Genomic DNA, 17359 nt, shown 5'->3' on the forward strand with positions numbered 1-17359 from the left:
AGGGGATAAATTGGCACAGGGTGATCAGAAGGGGAATAATCTTTTAGAATCTTTTTTTTCTAGATTTTCCTCCTTTAAAATTGGGTGCGTCTTATATGCCGGAGCTTCTTATACGCCGAAAAATACGGTATCTATGCGTGCGAAGGCAGGAGTCTGTTACACCCCTTATATTAGGAAACAACGCCGCCTACTGGTTTTGACCCAAGGTCCTAGAAATATTTATAAAGTAAAAAAATTATTCCGTGTTAGGGCTTGTTCACACCTGCTTCTGAAAAGCTTGACTCCCAGAAGCCTATTCTCCACAGCTAGGCTTCCAGGATCATCTGCCATTCAAAAATGCTAGTATTAATAAACACCAAGATGTTATACCATGGCAGCCAGGTGTTAAAAGAGAGTCATGTGCAAATGGAAGTGTTAAAGGGAGCAAGGTACAAAATGCAGTCTGGTATTAAACAGCCAGGTACAAATGGCAGGTGCAGGTGGTGGGATTTTATTGATGTGGGGTCCACCTGCAATTTTTAAAACTAGACCCACTTGCTCACAACAATGGCACCGGTTCTAGTTTTAAAAATAAGGAGAGGGTCTCTTCCAAGTAAACACCCCACAACGTAGCCGAAGTTGTGGAGGGATTATTTGGAGGAGACCCTCTCCTTATTTTTATTAGGAATCTGAAATCCTCTAGATATTTCCCCCCACACCCTTGGGTGGAGAACAGTTTATGAAAGGCAGCCAACCTTGCAAGACTTTTGACATTTACAGGTTGTAAAAAACGCCTACAGAAATCCGAAAAAACTGAGATCTGAACATAGCTTTAGTCTTCAGTTTTTTCACCCCTAAGTAGCTGCAAGTGATAAATATAAAATATACAAATGTATAAATACTGTGTTTACTTTAAAATATATTTTTTACTAAAAAACATATTAAGAAGAACACTTGTTTAACTAGTATTTTATTTCCTTAAATCAAGCCACATTTTATAGGATGAAATAGAACAAAATGAAAACAAATATTTTGCTGAGCTTTATAAATAGTCCCTGTATTGAAAATAGTTGTGGTCTTTCAGCAATGATTAGGACATGGGTGACAAAATAAACTGTATACTATCTAATTGTTATTTGATTCACAGGCACAGACTCTAAAGCAGCAGTCGGTAGATTAATAGATTAATCAATGCTGTAATTGTACACACATCAGCAGTATATTGTATAAATTGGAAGGTGAGCTGATTCTCAGGTGCTGTCACAAACTCTTTTGATTTACCAAAGCCCAGCCACTGTTTGCCTAATGCTGCCTTATTTTTTTTTTTTAGGCTTAAATGGAAACTATAAACTGTATACAATATTCTCAGAATCTTTTTATCAGCATTGATAGCAGATAAATACAACTCACTTTTACGTTTAGGAGAAGACATTTACATTTTTAAAGAATTTGCAGGAAAAGCACAGAAAATAACATATTTTAAACGCTCATCTTACAGTGCATTTTCTTTCCATTAACAATTTTTGTTTGCTTTTAATGCACTTTTGAATGTTCCAGAAAATATGACTACTATAGGACAGCATGGTGGCTCAGGGGTTAGCACTCTTAGGCCTTTGCAGCACTAGTTCCCATGTTCAAATCCCAGCCAGGGCATTATCTGCATGGACTTTGCAGGTTCTTTCCGGGTACTCCGGTTTCATCCCAAAAACATGCAATTAGGTTAATTTGCTTCCCCCTAAATTGACCTTGGACTACATTAATGACATATGATAATGGTAAGGGACATTAGATTGTGAGTTCCTTTGAGGGACATTTAGTGACCTGACTATGTACAAGAACAAGGTGGGACTATGCATGTAAATACCATGCATACAATATGTTAAGGCACTTATACTCTGACAATATTCACCCAGGAAATTTTTTTAAGCTGGGTGACAGGGAGCTGTAGCTGGGTGGCAATATATAGGTATTGTGACCCAACTTTTTAGTAGCCACCCAAAAACAGCTAGGTGGTTATTTGAAGGTGCCAGGTGGTGCACCCAGCTAAACGGGGCCAGGAAGAACACTGCTCTGATAAGAAGAATTAATTTGAAAGTTATGGTCTGAAGGGTCTCTTTCAAACAGAATAGGCAACTGTAAAATAACCCCATACAGCCAACCTATGTATTTTTTATTACCAACCCAGTCTGTATAGATATCAGCCTCATTTAGCTCCCTATAAGTTAGGGACAGCACTGTAAGACAAGGTAAGTAATCCCCTTTTCAGACTTGCAGTACACCACTCCCATACTCTCCCATTCAACTGTATAGGAGCAGTTGGGTACCACTTTGTGCAAGCATTTGCATGCTGTTGCATTTGCATGCAGTTGAGATGGGATTGTGGCACAGTTCTTAGAACTGATAAATTGCATGTAGCCATGCATTTGCTTTTCCTTTTCTGAAAGGAAGAACCAACAAGCACCACCACGGGAAACGAAAGGGCAATGCAAGCAAGAGTTTTGAACTGCAGGGCGGTTTGCTGCTCTTGGAGGTATAACAGCAGTTTGCCATGTGCCTGGGGGTGCTAACCATGCAATTTTTTTCAACTGCAAGTCTGAAAGAGCTCAAGAAAGGTGGGGTTGACCTCCTTAGTGAGTTACTGGTTCTTTAGGGTAGGGTGGTCCTTGACCAAACATCGGAGACTGGAACAAAGGTCTGACTTTTAACATTCAGGAAGGTAGGTATTGCAGAAAGGGATGTTCTTATTGCAATACTGTTCTTACCAGCCTGATTGGTGCCCAGCTGTCAAATTTTGTGGAGCTGCACCACAGCGGTGGTTGCCAGGGAAACCGATAATCCTGGCTTCTCTTGCGTGCGTCGGCAATAAATGAACTCCTGCAGGTGCTTGCGCAAGAGTTATATCGTCGTCCTGGCATGGCCAATGAAGATGGCCGAAGATTGTAAGTAGAAAAAGGTGTGGTCAGAACCTGGCCATGTTGTCTAAGAATTATAAGACCAGCTGTTTTTTTTTTTTTTTTTTGCCAATTTACCTTTATGAATTTTAACCTGTGAATATAGCTTCCTAGAAATATTACCAAAATATTGGGCAGTATACGGTTAGTGCAGAGCTGGTCAATCAGTGTTGCAAACTGACCACATGTCTGTTCCCCTCATTGACCATGACTTTGTCCAGCACAGAGTATGGAGACCTCTCCCAGGGGGTTTTGTTGGTGCACATATTCCAAAGCAGACAGAAAAAAAGGGAGAATATATTTGTTGTTTTTTTTAGCTAAATAAAGGAGTTTAGAACCTTCAAAACATTCAAACAACTATCTTTAAAAAATAAAATAATGAAGCAGAAACCATTGTTACCTCAATGTAAGAGATTTTAATTAATGCTGTATAAATAATATTGGATAAATAATATTTCAACTTCCTCTCCGTTTTTCCTCTGATAGTCTATTAATACCGAGCCAGATCTAAATATAACTTGGCAGTTTTGTCTAATTATTGTGTATTCCGGCTGCTAAATATAAATTCTCGCTCCTGCCTAGCACTCCTATCCCCTGAGTCTGTCACTATCCCAGGCCCAGTTGCCATGGTAACCATGTCTTTTCACACATCCCCCTTCTTCTATGTATAGTTTGGAAGCATTTCTCCTTTGGTGTATCTTGTAGCAATTACACTTCTGAACCCCATTCAGCAGTAAATCTGAGTCATAAACTGACAGAAATATACCACATATATAATGTCCTGCTGTTTGTGACACATACATCATGTCCTCTTATGTAATGTTGTTTTGTCTCCCAGCAGCAGTCCATGCACAAATGACCTCATAGAAACGCTTGTGCTGATTTCACACCTACAATCGCTGTGGTATTACTGCGTCCTTAAAGGGGGTGTATGTGGAACCTACCTGAGGGTACTTTGTACCACAATGTTTAATTCACATTTTTAAAAAAGTTCCTTGTTTCTTCCTAAAACAGGCTGCTTCTAGTTGAAAAGCAATAACCTATTCACTAATCACGTACCAAAACTCAGAATTTTTACTTTTACATAAAAGGGTAGACCACCCTTTTATTTAAAGTAAAAATTTTGTTTGTTAGTGTTTTTTTGCAGCACCGTCCCCTAATTCTCGATTGCCCAGACGATCAAGAATGAATGGGAGTGCAGAGCCTCCTAATAAACATATGCCACGCATCCCGGGAGGCTCTTGTCTGCTTCTTCTGGGCATGTCTGAGTTGCTAGGGCATGTGCAGAAGGAGCCCTTTCATCAATGGGGAAAAAATTGCAGATCTGATGCATTCGCAGTGAGATCGGCAAGTTTTTCCCCCAATATAGATCACCCGATCTCACACCTGTGCCAGATCAAGTGACAAATGAAGAAGAACACGGAAGAAGAAAGGAGAAGATATCGGCGCCTGGCACTCCCTCTGCGTCGGGCCGGGAAGACGCGGGACCCGATGGAAGAAACCTCCCGACGGATAGACTGACGTGTGGGATTGAAGGTAAGTGTGTTTTTTTGATTTGGGTTTACTTCCATTTTAAAGAGAAATTAAATGCTCATTGGTGTGGGTAGTATGCACAGAATACTTGCAGAATTTGCCACATACTTACCTTTCAGCAGAAACTCTGCATCAATACAGGTCCAGGAACATATCACCGCACCAGCCGCCAACTCCACTGCCGACTTCCAAGTCCATGGCAATCATTTTCACCCATTGGACAGCCACTGATGATGGTACATTGAACCTGACGTCTGGGTCTACTTGAAGCGACGCTTGGTTTGGAACCAGGCTCTACATTGCATGTATAACACATGGTAGGTAGAAACCAAAAAGCCACCAGGAGCCAGGGAAAAGTTTTATTGGCAAAAGCAATTTTGTATAACCTCCCAGTGACTTTTTGTTTAGTTCTGCTTTAAACAATCTGATTGGCTGCCAACAGACAGAGATGATTTACAAATCCTACACATAAACACATTATCCAAGCACCTCAAAAAAAATTGAGGTCAATTTGCACTTATAGCAAACCTTTACAGTTGCACAAGTTAAAATTTAATAATCTCAAACAAACAATAATCATTGGTGACAGACTTGAGATGAAATATTTAATGAATACAGAAACACGCATTGTTTTTATGGCTCTAAATCTTCTAAGGAGAGAGAAACATTCTACCAGTGAATGCAGGCAGGCCGTAAAAGGGCCCTTCTTAACTTAAACCCAAATGTCCAATGAACTCAGACTGCATCACTGAGGTCAGCCTATGCTTACAGTAAATCTCATACTCACAGATCTTCTCTGTCCTAAATTCACAGATCTCTCTGGCATGTCTCAAATCTACAGCTCTCTCACTTCTTTCTCATATCTACAGATCTTTCTGGGATGTCTCCTGTCCACCAGCATTTAGACTTTCAATCTCATGAGAGATCCAGGAAGACGCTCTCACGGGAACTACCAGTTTTCTCTTCATAATTGGCTATTCACCTAACAAAAATTATCCTCTCCTAGCCTGCAAACTGCTCAATTCACACAACGACACTAGCCTAAGGCATGCTGTTTTTAGCCAAGTAATTTTAAGATTTTATTGGAAATTGTTATCATGTTTTTAATACAAAAGATACTTATCCTGGTGTTTAAGGTATAAAATATTCCTGCCCAGAGTATAGGCACAAACTCCATTATCATCACAAACAAGTTGTATAATGCCATCACACACAAAACACTGCCATAGTTTCAGCAGTGTATGCACAGTTTAGCATTTTCCAACTAGAAGGCAGAAATCTGGCAGATAAGTGTAATTTTTTCAGGAAAGGACATCACCTGCCACTTTGTGCAATAAAGACCTGCCTCGCCTTCCAGTTCTGCTTTAAAATGATGTTCCCTTTAAACTAAAAGCAGATCACATTTTAAGATGACCTCACAAACTGTTCCAGTGAATCTTTTATGATTACCAACAACTGGTATATTAGAGATGTAATTTGGGTTTTACAACGCTGTAGTGAGAACCAGAATCCTAGAGTAGATATTGTATCTGTGTCTGTGTAATCTTTGTGTGTTCCATTGTCAACCTTTCCAATCCTATGTGAAAGATCTGCATCCTCACTTGCTAAACACACATTGTAGCTCAGATTAGGAGACTTTATTCATACTGTATAGGGTCAATTGAACACAGGGTAGAGCAAAATCTTTTCAATGGAAACACAGAAAATACTAAAACTTTGACCAAGTTTCTAATCCCTCCCCATTCTATCCAAAGTAGGTTGAAGTTATTCATTCTGTTTACAGCAAAAACTAATAATTTTGTTAGATTAATTTGGAGCCACTAAATAAAGCATAAAGCTACATTACAAGTACCTTATAGTTAGTAAGACATTCTCCAACTTTGTGAGTGTCCGTTTATCTCCTGCAAACACAGACCCACATTACCACCCCGAAAGGGGATTTTTACTTCTTTTAGGTAAACCTGTTCTGACCTAAAATGTTTTGAAGTTAACAAAAGCATTGTTGTGTGTTAGTACATGTTACTTTATTTTATTGTGTCTTTGAAAAGTCTGGTGGTCCCCAGGCTTAGACTATAAATGATCCAGGTTTGCTGGATCACTCAGGTTCTCCCACAATGGTCTATCTTCTCCAAGCTCTCTTTCATAAATCAGGACCAATGTGAAAGCTATAATAAGACAATAAAAACAAATTTTTTAGTACAAAGTCCCTGTACTAACGGAACTAGGATGCATGATGTTGGTTTATTGTAGGAACTACCAGGTGCTATATGTACCCCTTTGAAAGATGCACAGCTGTACCTGATTACCTGGGGCATCAGGTAGAGGAAAAGCTCAGTGAAATACATCTGTGGGGGTGGGGGTACCACTTTATAGTTGGTACAAAGAATTTCCAGACCCCATGCAAAAAAGTTTCAAGTTACAGAAATTATTTAGCAGTTACCGGTATGTTTAATCCTTTAATGTGCTATACACTGATGCGAATTCAACTGTAAATAGTTACTTTGGTGATTTATTACTTGATTCCTGTCCCCACATATGTAATGTTTAAATGTATGTATTAAACATGTTTTTGTGTATAGGTGTATAAACATGCTATATTCTATTCAAGCTATATTCTATTCACCACTGTGGTACCTGGTCACCTGGGGCTATGTATTTTATGCTCTGTCTACCTTTTTAAACATGATTTGTGGAGGGTATCTCTTCCCATTTTTCCCATTTGCAAAGTGACAAATAATTTGTATGCATTTAAACCATGGGCTAGATTCCTAAATTATAAGAAAAAGAAAAAGACCCCCCTGCAACCAAATCCAGGCTATATTTTTCCACTTCAAACAGCAATATGCAAATTAGTTTCACCTACAGCAATTATCTTTCATCCTTCTAACTGTTCTGAACTACTGAAAAAAAAACTGTAGGTAATTTGGGTTACTTATCTCCAAACTACCATATTTAAATTAATTTATGTGCTATGTGCCTATATATTTATATTTGTATATATTCATTAGTATACTGTCAGCTTGACCAGACATGTATGCCAAGAATTAGAGGGTATTCTGTTTGTTGCTATCCCCTCTGAATGTGAACTCATATCTTTATAGTGGGGAACAAGGGGCAACAATCTATAATGGATAGGCAATAGTACCTGGTCCCCTAGAGCATTTCATTGTGAAGCTGTAGGTATTTCCAACTACTTGGTAAAACAAAACAAAATAATTCTTTCTAACTCCTGATGTATCAACTGCTATCAATCCCTGACCTAAATCATGTAAAACTATCTGCTTTGGAGATTTGCACCTGATTTTTGCATTTATACTGTTCTGCTTTATTTATTAAAATTTTTGTGCTTCTACTTGTTCTGTAGCAGTCTGCAGGTAAATGATGCATGTGCCATCACATGTGCAAAGCAAAAATTGCATATCTGGAAACAGGATTAATTTTATTACTGAGGTATGTTCGTGTAGTAATGTATTTGAGATTTTTAGGAATGATTGTTCTCTTCATCTTTTTCTGAATGTTCTGAGCCATTTTTGCTAAAACAGACACTGAGGGTCCTAAAATAAAGGCTAAAAGGGGGATTTGAGATTATTTGTGAGATTATCAATTCCTTTCAGCTGCTGGTTATTTTTGTAAACTCAAATTGTAAAGGTGTTCAGGTGAATTCCAACTGATGTTCTACCATGGCTGTGACATATGCTGCTGGCAGACTGTCTGTCTGGAACTACTGTGATTAGAATAATGATGGAGCTCTTTTTCTACTGTATATTTGTTGGTTTGAAACTGCCATGGAGAGAACTCATTAACTCAGGCTTTTCCATTTTCAGCCACCAGTACTCCCCTATAGGAACCACCAGCCCAGTTCCTTCTTTATTTAGCCACCATTGTCCCCTTCATAGGAGCCACATGCCCAGGCAATTTATGATTTACCCACCACTGCCTCCTTTAAAAGCCATTTGCCAATCACCATCATTGCATAGCTGACACTGATAGCCATCAGTCCCATTTATTGCCTCTTCATGTACAGCCATGAGCCCAGGCCTCATCATTATTCCACCATCACAGCTCCCACATATGAACCTTTACTCATCTATTTTACATGGTTACATAGTTAGCCAGGTTGAAGAAAAGATATAAATCCATCATGTTCAACCACTAGTTCAAACACAGAGCAAAGAAAAAAAAACCCTTGCTCTAATTTGCTCCAACAGGGGAATTTTTTTTTCCTGGTCCCTGGATCAACAGTCCCTGTTGCCCTTACTTTAAAACTTTGATACCCAGTTATATTATGTGCTTCTCAAAAACCATCTGGCTTTTTCTAAAGCAATGTATCGAATGTGCAAAAACTACTTCCTGAGGGAGCCGATTCCACATATTCACAGACTTTACAGTGAAGAATCCCCTCCATTATGCAGAGATTAAACTTCTTTTCCTCCAGACGCAAAGAGTGTCCTCTTGTTCTTTCTAATGACCTTCAAGTGAATAGTTGGGAAGAGAGTTCTCTATATGGACCATTTATATATTTATAAAGGGTGATCATATCCCCCCCTTAAATGTCTCTTCCCAAGGGAGAATAGATTCAGTTCAGCTAATCTCTCCTCATAGCTGAGCTCCTCTATTCCTTTTATTAGTTTAGTTGCCCTTCTCCGCACTCTCTCCAATTCCACAATGTCCTTTTTGTAAACTGGTGCCCATAACTGGACAGCATATTCTAGATGTGGTCTGATCAATGCTTTGTACAGGAAAGGATAATGTCTCCATTGCTGCAGTCTATTCTTCTTTTAATACAAGAAAGTACTTTGCTAGCTTTAGATATTGCAGCTTGGCATTGCATGCTGATATTAAGTCTTTGATCTACCAGGACCCCCAGATCCTTTTCCATTTCTGACCTCTCCAAATGTTTTCCCCCTAGACAGTATGAAGCATGCATGTTATTAGCGCCCAAGTGCATAATTTTACATTTATCTATATTAAATGTATTTTGCCACTTGGCCGCATAGGCAATTAGGAATTAGAAGGGTGGTGCAGCATCCTTTTTTATTTTTTTTTTTTTAAAAGGTGTTGCACTTAAAAAAACAAACAAACAGAATGTTTACCTTACATTAAAGGGTTGTCTACCCTTTTATGTAAAGTGAAAATTGTGAGTTTAGTTACGCTTTAAGGTCCCAACTCTTAACCCTGTGGTACACCACTAATAACCTTAGACCATTCAGAGTATGAATCATTAATCACTACTCTCTGGATGCGGTCTTTAAGACAGTTCTCTATCAAATTACAGATTACATTTTCTAAACCTATAGGGCCTGTTTTACACATTAACTGCCTGTGGAGTATTGTGTCACATGCTTTTGTAACATCCAAGTACACTATATCAACTGCTAATCCACTGTCTGTTGTGGTTATCGCCCATGCATGTAATATAATTAAGCAGCCACCAACAACCCAGCTTTCCTCATCATTTAGCCACCATTTTCCTGTAATAGGCAGCCATAGGCTCAGTTTTATCATTACTAGGTCACCTTTGTCACCTTATACATAGTTACAAGCTTAGCCCACCTTAGTATTCAGAAAATAACACTGGTGCTCTGCTAAAAAAGTTTTACATAGGAATATACCTTTGTAAACAATTTTTTACACCACTGACATTACATTCACTTAATTCCCAATTAAACCCAAACTCAAATAAGGCAATGAAATGCAATCATGTTGATCTGTGTGAATGTTAAGTATTATCTTTAGTAATAAATTTTACTAATTCAAAATTCCATCTTGTAGATGTACCTATAGTTGTCCACCTATCCACACAGTGAGGGCTTCTCCTTTTATTTTCTGTGAACAAATTGAGATCCTATAATTGCTCACCACCTTCTTCTTGTCATTACCCATTTGCACCCCCTCCTGTAGATATCCATTGCAAATAAATAGAGGAAAGAATGAAAAGAAAGCCACGGTGTTTCAAAGGCGGTGAATTTTTATTGAGTAAACAGTTCAAAAACCTGCGCATACAAATGCAGTTTTCACAGAATTACCAGTCTTCCCCCCCCTGCTCTATTTTTGGAGGGGGGTAATGCCCATATGCTTGGACTTTCATTCACACAGCGCCTCGTCTCACGCGGTGTCTCATGCTCACTAGCTCCAGATTTCACAGATATAATAAAATTGGTGTTAATATTTACACACCTTATTTTCTGAAACATGTTTCCTTTTAAATATTAAAGACCAAACCTGATGATTAAAACTTTCTTATCAAGTCGCCTATGGAAGCCTAAGAGGCGAAACGCGTCGGGACACAAGATTCTCAGTTATTTATATAAATTCAGTAGGAGTTTATTGTCTAGCATATGGTCTTTAACCCCCTTCAAAAATAGAGCAGCGGGGAAGACTGGTAATTCAGTGAAAACTGCATTTGTATGGACCAATTTGTTTTCTGTTCCCTTTGAAACACCCTGGCTTTCTTTTCATTCTTTCCTCTATTTATATGTACACATATCAGGGTGAGCGGTTTGATATTGCATTGAGATGTCTGATTAGCACACCACACCAAAAAGATATCCATTGCAATGTATGGGAAAGGTCTAACATCTGGTGATATTCCTACTTTGGTTATTTCATGGTCACATCTGACTGACCCTCCCACTACATGAATTTAGAGCTAAGAGAATAATACTAATAATTATAATAATAAGAGAAAACTATAATGACGTATGCAAGCTCATTTGGCACATGAATTGGGTTTTCTGATCCATACTAAACCCTGCTTGTCTTAACTTGTGAACCTGATTGCTATTTGCATTTGTATTTGCCTAAGCATTTCCAATATTACCAAGTTGCTAATTAGCATTACATGTCTGTGGAAATATGCATTTCCTGATTTCACATGCATGCGCGATACAAATTTATTAATATAAACATTTTCCAAGTAAGCTCTAATGTCTTTTTCCTACATCAAGCACACCTAAATGGTAGAATGTATTTTACAAGTCTTTTTTTATGTTAGATATTCATTTGAACATTATTGCTTATTATTTATGCATGTGCTTCTGATGATAGATGCATTTTATTGAAAGCCTGTACTCTCCCAGGTAGTAAAGTTACAATGATGCCATGTGAGTTACTTCTGCTGCTTCAATTCTACAAAAAATTCAACTTCCACATATGAAAGACCCATACGCAAATTCTGATGGTGCCTAAATAGAACCATGGGCAAACGCAAAGTTTCATATGCCATGCAGTCTTTCAACATCAAAATGACTGCCCTCTCTGATATCAAAAAATTCATTAGCAACATTCTGCCTGATGTTGCCCTTGCAACCATTGTGCCCTCTAGTGCTAAAGTTTTTCTTGACTTAGTGTTTTACAGTTATTCCTTAATAAAGAATAGAAGCCCCAATCACATCAATCATATTCAGTATGTTCATTAAAGGGAGATTAAGTTAACTTGTCCTCTCTGCTCGAATAGGTTTGCAACATTATTATTACTTCTAGAAACAGAATTATCTTTACAGATAAGTATGTAAAATTGTCAGACCTAATGTAAGCATAGAGCCTCCCGGGATACCTACGTCACTAATCTAAGGAGGCTTCGGGGTTGCTCTTTTTGCACATGCCAGAGATGGGGCATGCATAGAAGACTTAGACTTTTCAGGCATTGTAAAAAAAGGTGTCAGTCTTACACATGCGCAGTGAGATCATCACCCTTTTTACATTTACAGCAGGATACGCCACCTGAGATTGGGTGATTAGGGCAGGAGATGATAGAAGATGGCGACACCTGGCACTTCCTTTGCCCCTGAAAGAATGAAGAAACCAGCACAGCTCAGGACCAAATCAAGGACAGCTTTCAAGGGATTGAGTGCTCTGCGTAAGTAAAGGTAGATGAGATTTTTTTTTTTAATTTTAACAAAAGTTCCACAAAATTGATCCAGTATTTAAACATATGCCAGTAAGCAGAAGTGGACAGTACACAATTTATTCACTATGGATAGTCATGAGTGAGGTATCGCATGCAGTGTCGCAAACTCAGCTACAAATTCTAGGCATAAGGAAGTGGTAACCATACCGCAACATTATTGTCTGTCTAAACTTATCCTTACTAAGCTAGGTGAACTGTAAACCAAATTCTATCATCCAAAAAGAAGAATACAGCAGTAAAATAAAGAATACATAGTATTCAATGACCTATGAATGCACAAAGCAGACAACTACTAATAAATAAGTATATTCAGAAATGTTTGAATGGCTTTTCAGAATGTGCAAGATAAATAATATTCAATGAATCATAACAAAAGACTTCAGTCCCATTCACACTTGAATGGAAACATCAAGTATATACACAGAAATGCAGATTTTAACCACATCTTTAGCAATGTTGTAATGGCTCACAATATCTGTATGAATAAATATAGTACATCCATTTTATTCATAGTGTTACATTGATATTTTTTCTGTTCACAAAGTCCTTAAATTAACTACTGAATACTGCAAAGTAACTTACACAGGCAATAAAAATCAATGATCAAATAATCACGTGCAAATATAACATACATGAATCTCATGATATGATCTACAAAGTCTGTTTTACATAATAGGCAGAGCTACTTGCATAATTAGTCACCCTGTCCTGCTAATCGGCAGATCTTCAAATTAGAGTTTGACTTTTTGAAAGAAAAAATCAATTTTCTTATAAAAAAAATATATATTATATAGCACACAGGGCATTTTGTAAGTTAATGGTTTAAAAATTACATTTCCATTTCAATCTGAAGCTGCTGTACAAAAATGTCAATTCAATATGGCAACTGGAGGCCTCCGTACACAGTTGAATGCAGACAACGCCCCCAGAAATGGTATTTCCTGTTTGTGTGATTGGTTGAATGACTCTTTAAGGCAGTGATTCTCAACCACTGTTCAGGTGTACCGTGGGAAATTATCCAAGTCAGGGGTCACTCCAGTCAACTGGCTACTCCAGTTGATCGCAGAGCCCTGGCTCAGTTCTGTTTCCGCCCACTCATGTCAGCAAGGGTTGCCAAAGTTCCTGGCTTGGGGTAGGACAGGACCCATAGTGTGACAAAGAAATAAAGAGGCTGCTCTCTCTCTCGTTGGGTGAGTCATATTGCATCTTAGCTAGAACTTCTTTTTGTGTATATTCTTATAAATTGAAGGCATATACTTGTTTCTTTCCCTGTATCTAGTATCTTGATTTCTAGTGGTTGTTAAAATTCTAACTTTCAGGAGATCTAAATATACACCCCTTTTTTGTAGAGTGGCTGCTACATGTCACTTGACAAATGGCTTTAAAGCTGCCTTATTTTTTTTCTAGCATTTTTACTCAGATCAATATTTGGGTATAACATGTTACTGGGTACTGAAGAATCCATGCACCATTCCAGAATATAACTTAATGAAATAGAGATTTACATTCCATTAACAGACAAGAATGAAGAGTGCAAACATATACCTACTAAACCACATATGCATGGATCCTCCATATAATTCATGAGGATAATTCATGCATATGTGGTTTGCATGTTTTGTTGTGTTATCGTTTGTTTTTAATGTTTATATTCAGGAATTTTCAATATTACTGGTATTGTTGAATTTACCTGTTAGTTACTCAGCAACATAGTTTTTTATGTTTAAATTTATTTATATATATATACTGCATTTAAGTAATTTATATATATACTGCAGTTAAAGTCCCTCACCTTTTCTTTTTCTATTATTTGTAAATTTTGGGATATGGCAGGTGTAATTTTTTTTAATTAAATGTGGGAGTCTTCAGGTTTGTTTCCTTAAAGCCCTGTGTTACACTTATGCACAGCTAGTGGAGTAATTGGGCTAATAACACATAAAACTGTTTGAGCCAGGAGTTTGCACATGTTCATTTGTTTTTAATTTTTAAAGTGAACTTTAATCTGCGAAAGGATCATTTTAAAGCGGAACTAAAGTAAAAAAAAACTAAAGTATTGTAATGTGCCATACATGTTCAAGCTGTTATGCAAGGTTAACAATAAATATCTTAAATATAAAGTATACTCGGTATATATAAATATATATATATATATATATTTATTTATATATAAATTTATGTTTAGCATTTTTATTGTTGGTAGATCATTTTGACTTGGTCATTTTAAAAGTCGCTTGCTAGCAAAAAAAGTGTACGCACCCCTGATCCAAGTCTTTTAACAGGCCCAGGTTTCACACTGAGTATAAATACATTGAGAAACTATATTGTCATTATGTATACTGTATTAAGCTACAGAGTGTCATTTTGTAACATTTTTGGTTAGTGGTGTGCCACAGGATATTTTCAATGTAAAAAATGTGCCATGGCTCAAAAAGGTTGAAAAACACTGCTCTAAGGCATCCCTTGCCTTGAACTAAACCCAAAAATTAAAAAATTGTGACTAGGCAGATCCTTCATTAAAACAGGGACAGGCAATGTCAATTCTGCAATAAAAGAACCTTACATTCCTGATCAAAGTTTTAAAGCACTTCCCTGTCTTCGCTTCGGCATGGGCACCACAATCTTCACTCGATCTTCTTCCTGGAGTCGGGTCTCCGGGCATGGCGTAACACCTGTAAAGGTGCGCATTCAGTCCCAGCAGCTACAGGGGAAGCTGGGATGTGCTGGGTTTGACAGATAAAGACAGTGATCAGGCAGGTAAGTATATTTTTCTGCAATAAAGATCTATCTAACCCTTTATTTTCAAAGTGGAACTTAAGTTCTGCTTTAAGATTAAATTACTTCTAACAGGATGCTTTCTTTATCTGAACGCTGAAAGTTCACCAGGTGATTATGAGGGCACTCTCACATTCAAGAATTGGTATAGAAAAAAAGCTCTTTCAGAACAGAGCAGGAGGAAATCTGAAGAAATCCAGAGGGAATTGTTTTTTCGTTAATAAAAGTAAAGTTACGCTTAAAGTGCTTTTTGCGTAGGGGTAGGCAATTTTTGTCATAATATTCTCTAAGTGGAACCTGAAAAATGTAATGAAGCAGTATTTTAAGGCCCGGAGAACAGATTAGGTGTAGTTTTTTTGTGGGTGATAGAATACAGTAGATCAAAGGTGTAGTAGGTGGTGGATGGTGAACTCGAAGAAAGAATGAATTTAAAGTCAATCAATCAAGTCAATTTAAAATAAAACCTATTTCGGCAAGCACAACATTTATGCAAACAGGGCTTATTTTTTTCCCAAGCCGTATGTACTCAAATATAAACTGATCAAAATATTAACCAAGGTACGTATTTGAACCTGAGAATACAGGAAAATTTCCTTGACTCAAGAATAAATCTAGGACACAAAATGATGTGGTCACTGTGGTCACATTCAAAAGAATTATCAATAGAAATGTAAAAAAAAAAAATAATGTGAACACAAAAACACATTACCAGTATATATATATATATATATATATATATATATATATATATAGCACATAAATATTGTCACAAGTTTGTGGACGACCCTCCAAACTGATTTCAGGTCCAAAAAGCTGGATCCAAAAATCTATGGTTTGATAAGTTTGGTGGGGAGGAATTTGAGTAGTCTGCAGAGAACCTCAATGTCAACTTCACTGAACTTTTTGGAATATTTGGTATGGCAATTTTGAGCCAGATCTTCTACTTCGACATCAGTGCCTGGCCTCACAAATGCTCTTTTGGTTGAACGGCCATAGATTTTCACGGTCATGTTCCAAAATCTTCTAGAAAGTAAGGTTGGCAGACTCATATTGTTTGATGCCTACTAATTATTGGCCGTGCATTGTCTTTAGCCAAACAAATGCTGCTTATAATACACTAGGTTGGGAGAGAGATTGTCAGGTTTGTTGTTCTTGTTTTTATTGTTTTTGGTTGTAGAAATAGATTGTCAGACAACAAGTGATGTAATTCAGTAACAATTATTCTATTTTTAGCCAAAATACTAAGACCCTGGATAGGCTGTATATTTTGTCAAAATAATCAAACATCAAATACATTTGCAAATAGCATGCTTATAGACAACAGAGTGACAAGGAAATGAGCTTATTAGCTTGCTGTCGTTCCTTTTACTGTCCAGCCACATGGCCAGGGAAATTGCGGCAAAAGAAGAAGGTCTGATCCCCTCTTCTGCGAGACAGTGTTGTGGAGATGAGCTGTATAAAGTGTTGAGGACATTGAATATTGTTGAACAACTTTGATACTATCACTGCACGAGTGTATAGCACGCCCCATATTTTGGGTTTACCTTTTTTCCATTTGAATTACACAGATTGCACTATTTACTAAGTGGCTTTCTCATGTATCTTTCATCTGTCACATCTGCAAAAAAATCAGTTTACAATGTGATTGCACTTCTTCTGGCACTTCTAATACCAGAACAGTAGGGGGTAAGATACAAAAAATATGCCTTTGTCTAATTATGGGTAATGATTAGAGGTACCAGGATTTCCTTTAAAATCTTAAAACCTAATCATATATATATATATATATATATATATATATTTTAATTTGCTTTTTTTATTACCCGTACATGTTTCAAGTTTATGTCCAACTTTAATGCTGCCGTGTCCATTCTAGCCTGTTAGGGTCTGTCTGGGTTTGACCCTGGGTTCCATGTGTCTTTCTGTTGATACCACTCCTGTCTCACTTATTGTCTCTGCCTCTTTTTTTTAGTCTGTGTCTTCCTTCTGGCCCTGTTTTTCATCTGATCAATGTCTGGATATTTCAGAATACCTCCTGTCATGAATCATTTCTGGTTCATTATGCTGAATTTATCTCTAATATTAGTTCTGTTTTATGTTCTTTTTTGTGATTCATAAATCTCATCAGTTTGGTGAAAATCCCATTTCTGCTAAAGCTATTTACACGTTCTACAAAATTTGTATTTAAAATGAAGGATAACCCACATACTGTTTG

At 37.4% G+C, this 17359-nt stretch overlaps 1 protein-coding gene across 2 annotated transcripts in view; it reads right to left on the reverse strand.

Annotated features, from left to right (window-relative positions):
- GPR176 (G protein-coupled receptor 176) overlaps window positions 1-17359 on the reverse strand; it is a 41122-nt gene that overhangs the window by 19681 nt on the left and 4082 nt on the right. The window contains exon 1 of one of the 2 annotated variants that reach the window (XM_072428367.1): window positions 14933-15064. The exons of the other annotated variant lie outside the window; for it this stretch is intronic. The gene's annotated coding sequence lies outside the window, so the exon portion shown is untranslated. Of the gene's footprint in view, window positions 1-14932; window positions 15065-17359 lie in introns of those variants that run through there. 2 annotated transcript variants of the gene reach the window in all.

The sequence above is a fragment of the Pyxicephalus adspersus genome, chromosome 12 (assembly GCF_032062135.1).
Source record: "Pyxicephalus adspersus chromosome 12, UCB_Pads_2.0, whole genome shotgun sequence".
Taxonomy (NCBI): domain Eukaryota; kingdom Metazoa; phylum Chordata; class Amphibia; order Anura; family Pyxicephalidae; genus Pyxicephalus; species Pyxicephalus adspersus.